The sequence below is a fragment of the Myxine glutinosa genome, chromosome 9 (assembly GCF_964187855.1).
Source record: "Myxine glutinosa chromosome 9, kmMyxGlut1.1, whole genome shotgun sequence".
Classification (NCBI taxonomy): domain Eukaryota; kingdom Metazoa; phylum Chordata; class Myxini; order Myxiniformes; family Myxinidae; genus Myxine; species Myxine glutinosa.
Window position 1 is genome coordinate 67,085,213 of NC_136269.1, and position 14,120 is coordinate 67,099,332.

General features: G+C 42.0%; 1 long non-coding RNA gene across 1 annotated transcript; it reads left to right on the plus strand.

Annotated features, from left to right (window-relative positions):
* The first annotated feature begins 230 nt into the window (after positions 1–230).
* Positions 231–779, plus strand: LOC144893556 (uncharacterized). The gene is made up of 3 exons (XR_013624462.1): positions 231–246; positions 366–482; positions 719–779. It is a non-coding gene; the product is annotated as an uncharacterized LOC144893556 (long non-coding RNA).
* The last annotated feature ends 13,341 nt before the right edge of the window (positions 780–14,120 follow it).

A 14,120-nucleotide genomic window follows, 5' to 3' on the forward strand; every position in this document is an offset into this window, starting at 1 on the left:
TGAGGTGTTTTTATTATGTGTTTTATGGCTGAGAGGTGTTTTTATTACGTGTTTTATGGCTGTGAGGTGTTTTTATTACGTGTTTTATGGCTCTGGGGTGTTTTTATTATGTGTTTTATGGCTGTGAGGTGTTTTTATTACGTGTTTTATGGCTGTGAGGTGTTTTTATTACGTGTTTTATGGCTCTGAGGTGTTTTTAACTTTGTGGTGGTGAGGTGTTTTTATTATGTGTTTTATGGCTGTGAGGTGTTTTTATTATGTGTTTTATGGCTGTGAGGTGTTTTTATTACGTGTTTTATGGCTGTGAGGTGTTTTTATTACGTGTTTTATGGCTCTGAGGTGTTTTTTATCTTTGTGGTGGTGAGGTGTTTTTATTATGTGTTTTATGGCTGTGAGGTGTTTTTATTACGTGTTTTATAGCTGTGAGGTGTTTTAATTTCGTGGTGGTGAGGTGTTTTTATTACGTGTTTTATGGCTGTGAGGTGTTTTAAATTACTTGGTGGTGAGGTGTTTTTATTACGTGTTTTATGGCTCTGGGGTGTTTTTATTATGTGTTTTATGGCTGTGAGGTGTTTTTATTATGTGTTTTATGGCTGTGAGGTGTTTTTATTACGTGTTTTATGGCTGTGAGGTGTTTTTATTACGTGTTTTATGGCTCTGAGGTGTTTTTATCTTTGTGGTGGTGAGGTGTTTTTATTACGTGTTTTATAGCTGTGAGGTGTTTCTATTTTGTGGTGGTGTGTTTTTATTATGTGTTTTATGGCTGTGAGGTGTTTTTATTATGTGTTTTATGACAGTGAGGTGTTTTTAATTTCGTGGTGGTGAGGTATTTTTATTACGTGTTTTATGGCTGTGAGGTGTTTTTAATTTCGTGGTGGTGAGGTATTTTTATTACGTGTTTTATGGCTGTGAGGTGTTTTTATTACGTGTTTGATGGCTGTGAGGTGTTTTTAATTTCGTGGTGGTGAGGTGTTTTTATTACGTGTTTTATGGCTGTGAGGTGTTTTAAATTACTTGGTGGTGAGGTGTTTTGAATTACGTGGTGGTGAGGTGTAATCATCCCAAACTTCCAGTCTGCACCTACCCCTCCCCGATGTGTGTGCTGAGGGGTTCTTTCTTGGAAAAAAAACATTCAACCTAAATCTTCAACCTAAATTGCCTATAAAAATGTATTATCACAAACACAACAAATACATTTGTGCAAAGTAATTGTTTGTATTATGATTGGTGTAAATCATGACAACACAGCACCTCAGGTACAGTCATTAGCCTCAGCTAAAAGAAGCCCGTTCCTCAGTATCGACGCTTGGTGAGGCGAGCGCAGCGAGCCGTGCCAAGCTAGTATATACAGTCACGTGAAAAAGTAAGTACACCCCATGTAAAGTTTTGAATTTTTCAACATATTTCAACATACAGCTATTTGATCTTCATTTCAACAATGTTGATAAATAAAGGTGATATAATATAACAAATATCATGAAACATTTACATTTTGTAGTCCATTGTATACTTTAAATAAACATAAATGCAAATTTTGCGTGTGGAAAAAGTAAGTGCACCCCGACATTTATCACTACTTCAAATACCTAAAATTAGAATCGGGCGCACCAGCTCAGGTGCAAATGATAAGAACATCGTTAGGATCTTGGAGGAGCCTGTCTTATTTAAACCTCAGACATATCGTTTGGTTTGCTCTTTGTTGTTGAAGTGTGCGGCGTCACCATGCCTAGATCAAAAGAGCTCTCTGAGACCTTCAGAAAGAAGGTTATAGATGCCTATGAGTCTGGGAAGGGATTTAAAAAGATCTCCAAACAATTTGAAATCAATCATTCGCCTGTCCGGAAGATCATCTACAAGTGGAGAAGATTCCAAACAACTGCCAACTTGTTCAGGCCAGGCCGCCCCAGCAGGTTCAGGCCGAGAGCAGACCGCAAGATGCTGAAAGAAGTCTCTAAGAACCCCAGAATGTCATCACGGGACCTACAGGTAACTCTTGCCACTGTTGATGTCAAAGTGCACGAGTCTACCATGAGAAAGAAGCTGCACAAATTTGATCTACATGGGAGGTGTGCCAGGAGGAAACCTTTGCTGTCCAGAAAGAACATCAGGGCAAGACTAAAGTTTGCCAATGAACACCGAGGCAAAGACCAGCACTTCTGGAACAATGTGCTCTGGACAGATGAGTCAAAGGTCAAGCTATTTGGCCACAGTACCAGAAGACATGTTTGGCGAAAACCAAAGACAGCATTTGACCACAAGAACCTGATACCAACTGTAAAGCATGGTGGTGGAAATATTATGGTTTGGGGCAGCTTTGCTGCATCAGGGCCTGGGCAGCTCACCATCATAGAATCCACTATGAATTCTTCATTTTACCAGAGGGTGCTTGAGGATAATGTGAGGCCATCTGTCGGAAAGTTGAAGCTCAACCGAAGGTGGACCTTGCAACATGACAATGACCCTAAACATACCAGTAAATCCACCAAGGAATGGCTGAAAAGAAAGAAATGGAGGGTTCTGGAATGGCCAAATCAAAGCCCGGATCAAAATACCATCGAGATGTTGTGGGGGATTTGAAACGAGCTGTGCATGCAAGAAACCCTTCAAACATCGCACAGCTGAAAGAATTCTGCATGGAGGAGTGGGCAAAAATTTCTCCCAGTCGATGTCAGAGAGTGGTCGACAGTTATAAGAAATGCCTACTTGAGGTTGTTTCTGCTAAAGGGGGCAATACCACCTATTAGAGCCAAGGGTGTACTTACTTTTTCCACATGCGAAATTTGCATTTATGTTTATATAAATTATACAATGGATTACAAAATGTAAATGTTTCATATTTGTTATATTATATCACCTTTATCTATCAATATTGTTGAAATGAAGATCAAATAGCTGTATGTTGAAATATGTTTAAAAAGTCAAAACTTTACATGGGGTGTACTTACTTTTTCACGTGACTGGACACATTGTCCTGTCCTGTGTCCTGTCCTGTGTTGTCACTGAACTACTCCTTCAAACTTTGTGAAATCGTACCAAACCTCTGGTATGCACCTATCTCTCCCGTGGGTATGTCCTAAGGGTATTATTTTAAAAGAAAATTTGAGAAAAAGTTTTTTTTTTTTTTTTGAAATATATTTATTTATTTATTTTTAAATTTAATTGCTTCAACTTTAATTTTTTAAAATGTAATAGCACGTGTATTACAAATACATTGTGCAAAATAATTGTTTGTATTATGATTGGTGTAAACCATGACAAAACAGCAACTCAGGTGCAGTCATCCATCTATATATCTACATATGTGGACAGTGTCTGTGTTGTCACTGAACTACTCCCTGAAACTTTTGTTTCCGTGGTTGTGAAGTGTTTTTAAGAACGTTGTTGGTGAGGTGTTTTTAATAACGTTGTTGGTGAGGTATTTTGAATCACGTGGTGGTGAGGTGTTTTGAATTATGTGGTGGTGAGGTGTTTTGAATTACGTGGTGGTGAGGTGTTTTGAATTACGTGTTGGTGAGATGTTTTGAATTACATGGTGGTGAGGTGTTTTGAATTACGTGGTGGTGGGGTGTAATCGTCCCAAACTTCCAGAATGCACCTACCCCTCCTGTATGTATGTGCTGAGGAGTTCTTTTTAAAAAAAAAAATATATATATATATTTCAACCTAAATTGCTTATAAAATGTAATATAACAAACACGACAAATAAATTTGTGCAAAATAATTGTTTGTATTATGATTGGTGTAAATAATGACGAGACAACTCAGCTACAGTCATTAAACTCAGCTAAAACACGCCCGTTCCTCTGTAACGACGCGTGGTGAGGCGAGTGTATTGAGCCGAGCCAAGCTAGTAAATAATATGTAAATTGAATCACATACAGTCACGTGAAAAAGTAAGTACACCCCATGTAAAGTTTTGACTTTTTCAACATATTTCAACATACAGCTATTTGATCTTCATTTCAACAATATTGATAGATAAAGGTGATATAATATAACAAATATCATGAAACATTTACATTTTGTAGTCCATTGTATAATTTAAATAAACATAAATGCAAATTTCGCATGTGGAAAAAGTAAGTGCACCCCTACATTTATCACTACTTCAAATACCTAAAATTAGAATCAGGTGCACCAGCTCGGGTGCAAATGCTTAGAACATCGTTAGAGAGGATCTTGGAGGAACCTGTCTTATTTAAACCTCAGACATTTAGTTTGGTTTCCTCTTTGTTGTTGATGTGTGCGGCGTCACCATGCCTAGATCAAAAGAGCTCTCTGAGGCCTTCAGAAAGAAGGTTATAGATGCCTACGAGTCTGGGAAGGGATTTTAAAATCTCCAAACAATTTGAAATCGATCATTCGCCTGTCCGGAAGATCATCTACAAGTGGAGAAGATTCCAAACAACTGCCAACTTGTTCAGGCCAGGCCGCCCCAGCAGGTTCAGGCCGAGAGCAGACCGCAAGATGCTGAAAGAAGTCTCTAAGAACCCCAGAATGTCATCACGGGACCTACAGGTAACTCTTGCCACTGTTGATGTCAAAGTGCACGAGTCTACCATGAGAAAGAAGCTGCACAAATTTGATCTACATGGGAGGTGTGCCAGGAGGAAACCTTTGCTGTCCAGAAAGAACATCAGGGCAAGACTAAAGTTTGCCAATGAACACCGAGGCAAAGACCAGCACTTCTGGAACAATGTGCTCTGGACAGATGAGTCAAAGGTCAAGCTATTTGGCCACAGTACCAGAAGACATGTTTGGCGAAAACCAAAGACAGCATTTGACTACAAGAACCTGATACCAACCAACTGTAAAGCATGCTGGTGGAAATATTATGGTTTGGGGCAGCTTTACTGCATCAGGGCCTGGGCAGCTCACCATCATAGAATCCACTATGAATTCTTCATTGTACCAGAGGGTGCTTGAGGATAATGTGAGGCCATCTGTCAGAAAGTTGAAGCTCAACCGAAGGTGGACCTTGCAACATGACAATGACCCTAAACATACCAGTAAATCCACCAAGGAATGGCTGAAAAGAAAGAAATGGAGGGTTCTGGAATGGCCAAATCAAAGCCCGGATCTAAATCCCATCGAGATGTTGTGGGGGGATTTGAAACGAGCTGTGCATGCAAGAAACCCTTCAAACATCGCACAGCTGAAAGAATTCTGCATGGAGGAGTGGGCAAAAATTTCTCCCAGTCGATGTCAGAGACTGGTCGACAGTTATAAGAAATGCCTACTTGAGGTTGTTTCTGCTAAAGGTGGCAATACCACCTATTAGAGCCAAGGGTGTACTTACTTTTTCCACATGCAAAATTTGCATTTATGTTTATATAAATTATACAATGGACTACAAAATGTAAATGTTTCATGATATTTGTTATATTATATCACCTTTATCTGTCAATATTGTTGAAATGAAGATCAAATAGCTGTATGTTGAAATATGTTTAAAAAGTCAAAACTTTACATGGGGTGTACTTACTTTTTCACGTGACTGGACACATTGTCCTGTCCTGTGTCCTGTCCTGTGTTGTCACTGAACTACTCCCTCAAACTTTGTGAAATCGTAGCAAACCTCTGGTATGCACCTATCTCTCCCGTGGGTATGTCCTAAGGGTATTTTTTTAAAAGAAAATTTTAGAAAAAGTTTTTTGTTTTTTTTTGAAATATATTTATTTATTTATTTTTAAATTTAATTGCTTCAACTTTAATTGTTTAAAATGTAATAGCACGTGTATTACAAATACATTGTGCAAAATAATTGTTTGTATTATGATTGGTGTAAACCATGACAAAACAGCAACTCAGGTGCAGTCATCCATCTATATATCTACATATGTGGACAGTGTCTGTGTTGTCACTGAACTACTCCCTGAAACTTTTGTTTCCGTGGTTGTGAAGTGTTTTTAAGAACGTTGTTGGTGAGGTGTTTTTAATAACGTTGTTGGTGAGGTGTTTTGAATCACGTGGTGGTGAGGTGTTTTGAATTATGTGGTGGTGAGGTGTTTTGAATTACGTGGTGGTGAGGTGTTTTGAATTACGTGTTGGTGAGGTGTTTTGAATTACGTGGTGATGAGATGTTTTGAATTACATGGTGGTGAGGTGTTTTGAATTACGTGGTGGTGGGGTGTACTCGTCCCAAACTTCCAGAATGCACCTACCCCTCCTGTATGTATGTGCTGAGGAGTTCTTTAAAAAAAAAAATATATATATATATTTCAACCTAAATTGCTTATAAAATGTAATATAACAAACACGACAAATAAATTTATGCAAAATAATTGTTTGTATTATGATTGGTGTAAATAATGACGAGACAACTCAGCTACAGTCATTAAACTCAGCTAAAACACGCCCGTTCCTCTGTAACGACGCGTGGTGAGGCGAGTGTATTGAGCCGAGCCAAGCTAGTAAATAATATGTAAATTGAATCACATACAGTCACGTGAAAAAGTAAGTACACCCCATGTAAAGTTTTGACTTTTTCAACATATTTCAACATACAGCTATTTGATCTTCATTTCAACAATATTGATAGATAAAGGTGATATAATATAACAAATATCATGAAACATTTACATTTTGTCGTCCATTGTATAATTTAAATAAACATAAATGCAAATTTCGCATGTGGAAAAAGTAAGTGCACCCCTACATTTATCACTACTTCAAATACCTAAAATTAGAATCAGGTGCACCAGCTCGGGTGCAAATGCTTAGAACATCGTTAGAGAGGATCTTGGAGGAACCTGTCTTATTTAAACCTCAGACATTTAGTTTGGTTTCCTCTTTGTTGTTGATGTGTGCGGCGTCACCATGCCTAGATCAAAAGAGCTCTCTGAGGCCTTCAGAAAGAAGGTTATAGATGCCTACGAGTCTGGGAAGGGATTTTAAAATCTCCAAACAATTTGAAATCGATCATTCGCCTGTCCGGAAGATCATCTACACGTGGAGAAGATTCCAAACAACTGCCAACTTGTTCAGGCCAGGCCGCCCCAGCAGGTTCAGGCCGAGAGCAGACCGCAAGATGCTGAAAGAAGTCTCTAAGAACCCCAGAATGTCATCACGGGACTTACAGGTAACTCTTGCCACTGTTGATGTCAAAGTGCACGAGTCTACCATGAGAAAGAAGCTGCACAAATTTGATCTACATGGGAGGTGTGCCAGGAGGAAACCGTTGCTGTCCAGAAAGAACATCAGGGCAAGACTAAAGTTTGCCAATGAACACCGAGGCAAAGACCAGCACTTCTGGAGCAATGTGCTCTGGACAGATGAGTCAAAGTTCAAGCTATTTGGCCACAGTACCAGAAGACATGTTTGGCGAAAACCAAAGACAGCATTTGACCACAAGAACCTGATACCAACCAACTGTAAAGCATGGTGGTGGAAATATTATGGTTTGGGCAGCTTTGCTAAATCAGGGCCTGGGCAGCTCACCATCATCGAATCCACTATGAATTCTTCATTGTAGCAGAGGGTGCTTGAGGATAATGTGAGGCCATCTGTCGGAAAGTTGAAGCTCAACCGAAGGTGGACCTTGCAACATGACAATTACCATAAACATACCAGTAAATCCACCAAGGAATGGCTGAAAAGAAAGAAATGGAGGGTTCTGGAATGGCCAAGTCAAAGCCCGGATCTAAATCCCATCGTGATGTTGTGGGGGGATTTGAAACGAGCTGTGCATGCAAGAAACCCCTCAAACATCGCACAGCTGAAAGAATTCTGCATGGAGAAGTGGGCAAAAATTTCTCCCAGTCGATATCAGAGACTGGGAGACAGTTATAAGAAACGCCTACTTGAGGTTGTTTCTGCCAAAGGGGGCAATACCACCTATTGGAGCCAAGGGTGTACTTACCTTTTCCACATGCGAAATTTGCATTTATGTTTATTTAAATTATACAATGGATGACAAAATGTAAATGTTTCATTATATTTGTTACATTACATCACCTTTATTTATCAATATTGTTGAAATGAAGATCAAATAGCTGTATGTTGAAATATGTTGAAAAAGTCAAAACTTGACATGGGGTGTTCTTACTGTATATGTGTGTGATATGATCATATGATAATATTCATTGATTTATGATATATGGTAATTATTGATTTATATTTTTGATATGAAGATAATACAAAGATATAACTGTAAATTTAAAATTCACATTTTGTAAACTGGTGTTCTGTTTCTGAATGAAAATCTGACACAGAAATGGAGGAAATACGGCAAATATCCGTGTATGAGATTGAGAGATGTTCATTTCCTATCATTTACTGTTAATATAATTAGCAGCTGCAGTGAAGATATATATTAAAACACACATACTGGACATGGACGTTTCAACCTTTAGCAATAGATGCAAAAATCTGGTATAATTTCTCTTGTGGCCCTGGAACGAAACCAACAATATATTTATAACAGCCCTCTCACCTCCCGTAGCTCTCACCTCCGCTACTCCCTTTCCAAAATGATTAATAGTAAATATCATTTTAAATTTAGACTGACCCTGCACATTTGAAAGCACCAAATATGTCCTTCCCATCCATTGGTGTTCAAAAGACCGAATCCAGATAAACAGTCCATTCACTGACAGCGACCCGTCGGCAGATTGTGTAGCAAATGACCGTCCACTCGGGCCTTGCACCGGCCCAGATGGTCGGGAGTTTGCAGTACGAGCAGCTGCCCATTTGACGCGCTGAGAAACTTCTCCAAGTCTTTCGTTGTGCAGAGGCACAGCCCTTTCTCTCAGGTACTTTTCGAAGTATTTCTAGTTAATTTTTCAAAAGCTTTGTGAGCCATTTTAAGTAACAACACTAACAGTCACGTGAAAAAGTAAGTACGCCCCATGTAAAGTTTTGACTTTTTCAACATATTTCAACATACAGCTATTTGATCTTCATTTCAACAATATTGACAGATAAAGGTGATATAATATAACAAATATCATGAAACATTTACATTTTGTAGTCCATTGTATAATTTCAATAAACATAAATGAAAATTTCGCATGTGGAAAAAGTTAGTACACCCCTACATTTATCACTACTTCAAATACCTAAAATTAGAATCAGGTGGACCAGCTCAGGTGCAAATGGTTAGAACATCGTTAGAGAGGATCATGGAGGAACCGGTCTTATTTAAACCTCAGACATTTAGTTTGGTTTCCTCTTTGTTGTTGAAGTGTGCGGTGTCACCATGCCTAGATCAAAAGAGCTCTCTGAGGCCTTCAGAAAGAAGGTTATAGATGCCTACGAGTCTGGGAAGGGATTTAAAGAGATCTACAAACAATTTTAAATCAATCATTCGACTGTCCGGAAGATCATCGACAAGTGGAGAAGATTCCAAACAACTGCCAACTTGTTCAGGCCAGGCCGCCCCAGCAAGTTCAGCCCGAGAGGAGACCGCAAGATGCTGAAAGAAGTCTCTAAGAACCCCAGAATGTCATCATGGGACCTACAGGTAGCTCTTGCCGCTGTTGATGTCAAAGTGCACGAGTCTACCATTAGAAAGAGGCTGCACAAATTTGATCTGCATGGGATGTGTGCCAGGAGGAAACCTTTGCTGTCCAGAAAGAACATCAGGGCAAGACTAAAGTTTGCCAATGAACACCTCGGCAAAGACCAGCACTTCTGGAACAATGTGCTCTGGACAGATGAGTCAATGGTAGAGCTATTTGGCCACAGTACCAAAAGACATATTTGGCGAAAACCAAAGACAGCATTTGACCACAAGAACCTGATACCAACTGTAAAGCATGGTGGTGGAAATATTATGGTTTGGGGCAGCTTTGCTGCATCAGCGCCTGGGCAGCTCACCATCATAGATTCCACCATGAATTCTTCATTGTACCAGAGGGTGCTTGAGGATAATGTGAGGCTCAACCGAAGGTGGACCTTGCAACATGACAATGACCCTAAACACACCAGTAAATCCACCAAGGAATGGCTGAAAAGAAAGAAATGGAGGGTTCTGGAATGGCCAAGTCAAAGCCCGGATCTAAACCCCATCGAGATGTTGTGGCGGGATTTGAAACGAGTTGTGCATGCAGAAACCCCTCAAACATCGCACAGCTGAAAGAATTCTGCATGGAGGAGTGGGCAAAAATTTCTCCCAGTCGATGTCAGAGACTGGTAGACAGTTATAAGAATTGCCTAATTGAGGTTGTTTCTGCCAAAGGGAGCAATACCACCTATTAGATCCAAGGGTGTACTTACTTTTTCCACATGCGAAATTTGCATTTATGTTTATTTAAATTATACAATGTACGACAAAATGTAAATGTTTCATGATATATATATTTTTTGGTATACAGAATCGAGGCTCGTGAAAGAGCTAACATTTATTTCACAAACAAATCAAACAGACAAACAAAACATATAAAAAGAGGGAGTGGTAGACAAGATGGGGAGAGAAGGGGAAGCACACAAACACAACATTTGAGAGCAGGGACATCGGGAGATATGTGGGAGGGAGAGGGCTTGGGGGGAGGAGGCGTGGGAAGGGGGGGGGGTGGGAGAAGTATAAAACACAAGGACACCAAGGACTTCCCGGACAGAAATTGGTATTTCAAAAAAGTGGATTTGGGGTGAAATTAGCCGGGGTAGAAAAGATCAAGGTTTTGGATGGGGGAAGATAAGAGATGGTGGTGAACAGCTGTTTTAAAGACCTGGAGGGAGGAGTGGCATTGAAGAGAGTGAGGGAGTTTGTTCCAGAGGCGGGAGAAAAGAGGAATGAAGGAGTGAAGGTGAGCAGAGAGTCTTGGTTTTGGCAGTTTAACCATAAGAGGGTTGCAGGCAGATCTTGTGCGACCTGTAGAAATATTTTGGGGACAGAGCCCAGAGAGAGCTGGGGGGGCAAGGCCGGAGAGGAGTCGGTAGAAGAAGGAAAGACCACCAACCTGCCTGCGGTGAGTGAGTGAAAGGCCCTTGGAGTTAGCTTCATCGCGGGAGATTCCAATGATTCTGAACGCTTTGGTTTCAACAGCGTCAAGACGAGCTAGGTGTGAGGCAGGAGCACCAGCCCAGAGGGGAGAGCAGTATTCCATTGAGCTGCAGATGAAAGCTTGTATGTGGTGAGGAGCTCAGGTGTGCCAAGTAAGGACTTCACACGACGGAGGATGCCCAGTCGGCGACTGGCTTTGGAGGCCAGATTTGAAATGTGGTTTTCCCAGGAAAGATCATGGCAGATAGTGAGACCCAAAAGCTTGAGTGACAGAACTACTTGGAGAGGATTATTCAGTATGTGGATGGGAGGGTTGTCCAGTCGGTCTTTTCGGAGAGACATCGTAAGAGTGTGAGATTTGTCAGGATTGAAAGACATGTTCCACTTGTTTGCCCAGTCTGTGATTTTGTCCAGGTCTGCAGAGAGTGAGGTGGCTGCAGACTGCCGAACTGAGGGATGATGAATGGATCGACAGAGAGTAGAGTCATCAGCATAGAGATAGAGAGGATTTTCAAGAGAGTCAGCGAGATCATTGATGAAGACCAGAAAAAGCACAGGGCCCAGAACACTGCCTTGGGGAACTCCAGCCTGAACAGGAAGAGGAGATGAGAGAAACCCATTCAGGGCCACACGTTGACTTTGACTGGAGAGGAAGTCCGCCAGCCATGTGTGGAGATTTCCATGGATACCAAAGGAGGAGAGTTTGGTGAGCAGAGCGGGGTGCCAGACCGTATCGAAGGCACGTGAAATGTCAAGGGAGACAGCTCTAATTTCCTGTTTGGCATTGAGGACCTCCATCCATTGTTGAGAAAGCAGAAGCAGCATGTCCAGAGTTGAGTGACCAGGTCTGAAACCAAATTGATGATCAGAGATCAAGCCATTGGATAAGAGGAAAGATTTCATATCTGAAGCAATGATGGATTCCATGACTTTGCTGATAAATGGGAGAAGGCTCATTGGTCTGTAGTTGCTAGGATCTGTTTTTGCACCTTTTTTGTGCAAATCGGTGATGTTGGCTGATTTCCAAGCAGATGGCAGATGACCTTGAGCAAAAGAGAGGGTGCAGAGAACAGAGAGAGGGAGTGAAAGAGCGGAAGAACAGGATTTTAGGACCCGTGGGCTGATGCCGTCAGGTCCAGTTGCAGAATCAGTGTCGAGGGTTGACAAACTTTTCCACCTTGTCAGGAGGAAAGGACACAGAGTACAGGAGCAGCTGGGTATGACTGGGAACGGTGGGTACAGAGAGGGATGGGTTTGGGACACAAGATTTAGAGGCAAACACAGAGTTGAGGCATTCAGCTTTTTCACGTGCGGAGTCAGCCGTGTAGCCGTTTGAGGTGAGGGAGGGGATGGAGGGGGAACAAACACCAGAAACAGATTTGACCAGACGCCACCAGGATTTGGAAGAGGGAGACAGATAAGAGAGTTCGGTCTTGATAACGTAGAGATATTGTTTCCTGGCACTCCTGAGGGTGGACACACACTTGTTTCGGGCTTTGTGAAAGGAAATGAGATTTCCTTCCGTTGCATTTATTTTCCAGGAGACGAAGGCAAGTTGTTTCTGGGCAACAGCCTCACCACAAGATTCCGTGTACCATGGATGGGAGGAAGGGTATGACAACTGAAGACGAGATGGGATAAATCTGTGCATGAGAGAGAGCAATTTACTTTGGAAGAATTCCCAGGATGAGTTGATGTCAGAGGCGGTAGAGATGGGAGACCAGTCCAGATGATTGATGGCTGCTTGAAGACCGTGCCAGTTGGCCTGAGTGAAATGCCAGACTCATCGACGCTGAGGAGGCTCTCTGAGAATGGTCAGAGAGATGTCCACTTTAACAAGCACATGATGAGATGAGCCGATTGGAGCAGAAGAAGAGCAGCAGACATTTTCAGGGAAGTTAGTCATAACCAAGTCCAGAAGAGAAGATGCTCCGTTGACTGAGATCCGGGTTGGGAAATTGACAGATTGTGTCAGTCCCAGTTAGTCGCAGAAGTCCTTTGCTGAGGAGCCATGGCTGGTGAAAGAGGTACCCACACCCAGCCAACTTGCATGGTGACAATTGAAATCACCACATATGAGGAAGAGAGAGTTGGGATGGGTAGATAGAAGTTGGTCCATATTATCAGACAGCGAGATGTATATGGAGTCATCACTGTTTGGTGGACGGTTCACCACACATATGAACAAAAGGTGGGAGCGAAGGGGAAGCCGTAGCCAAAGGTATTCCTGGGGGAGAGGTGGAGAGAGGGCAGTGCAGGGCGAGTGAGGAAGAGAGTTTTTTTTATAAAGATAGCAACCCCACCTCCAAGACGAGGCTCAGGTCTATCATACCGGAGGAGGGAGTAACCTGGGAGAGATACCAAGGAATCAGAGACATCATGAAGGAGGAAAGTTTCTGTTAAGCAGATCACGTCTGGTTTGTCAGAAGCAACCTGTATGGAGAGATCAGTCAAGTTTGAGCGAAGGCCCCGGATGTTTGAGGTCCATGCCGTTAATGAAGAGGAAGGCGGAGCATCGGATACAAAACAGGGGGGTGAGGGGTAGCGTAAGATGTGGAAGAGGAGGAAGTGGTAGGGAGAGATGTTGAAAAAAATAATAATAATAATACAATTCCATCCTCTTTTCTACATTCCCGAAACTCTCCTGCACTCCACCCCTCCTTCAGCGTCCTCAAACGTATTTTTGACTCGAAGGTCACAAGAAACTCATTTTGCAATAAATGTTCGTTTCCCATTAATCGTACACTTTCTGAAATCAAATCTCACCCCTCCCCTCCAAATCTTCCCCATCACCCCTTCCCTCCAAAACTTCCCCATCACCCCTCCCCTCCAAAACTTCCCCATCACCCCTCCCCTCCAAATCTACCCCCTTGCCCCTCCCCTCCAAATCTACCCCATCACCCATCTCTTTCAAATATTCCCCCTTGCCCCTCCCCTCCAAATCTTCCCCATTACCCATCCCTTTCAAATCTCCTCCCTTGCCCCTTCCCTACTAAACTCCACCCACACCCCTCCCCTCTGAGACTCTCCCTCGCTCCTCCCCTCCGAGACTCCCCTCTCACCCCTCCTCCTCAAAGCGTCCTCCCCGCTTCTTCCCCCGCCCAACTTTTTTTTCTTTTTTTTTTTGTATACAAGATCGAGGCTCGTGAAAGAGCGAACATTAATCACACAGAAA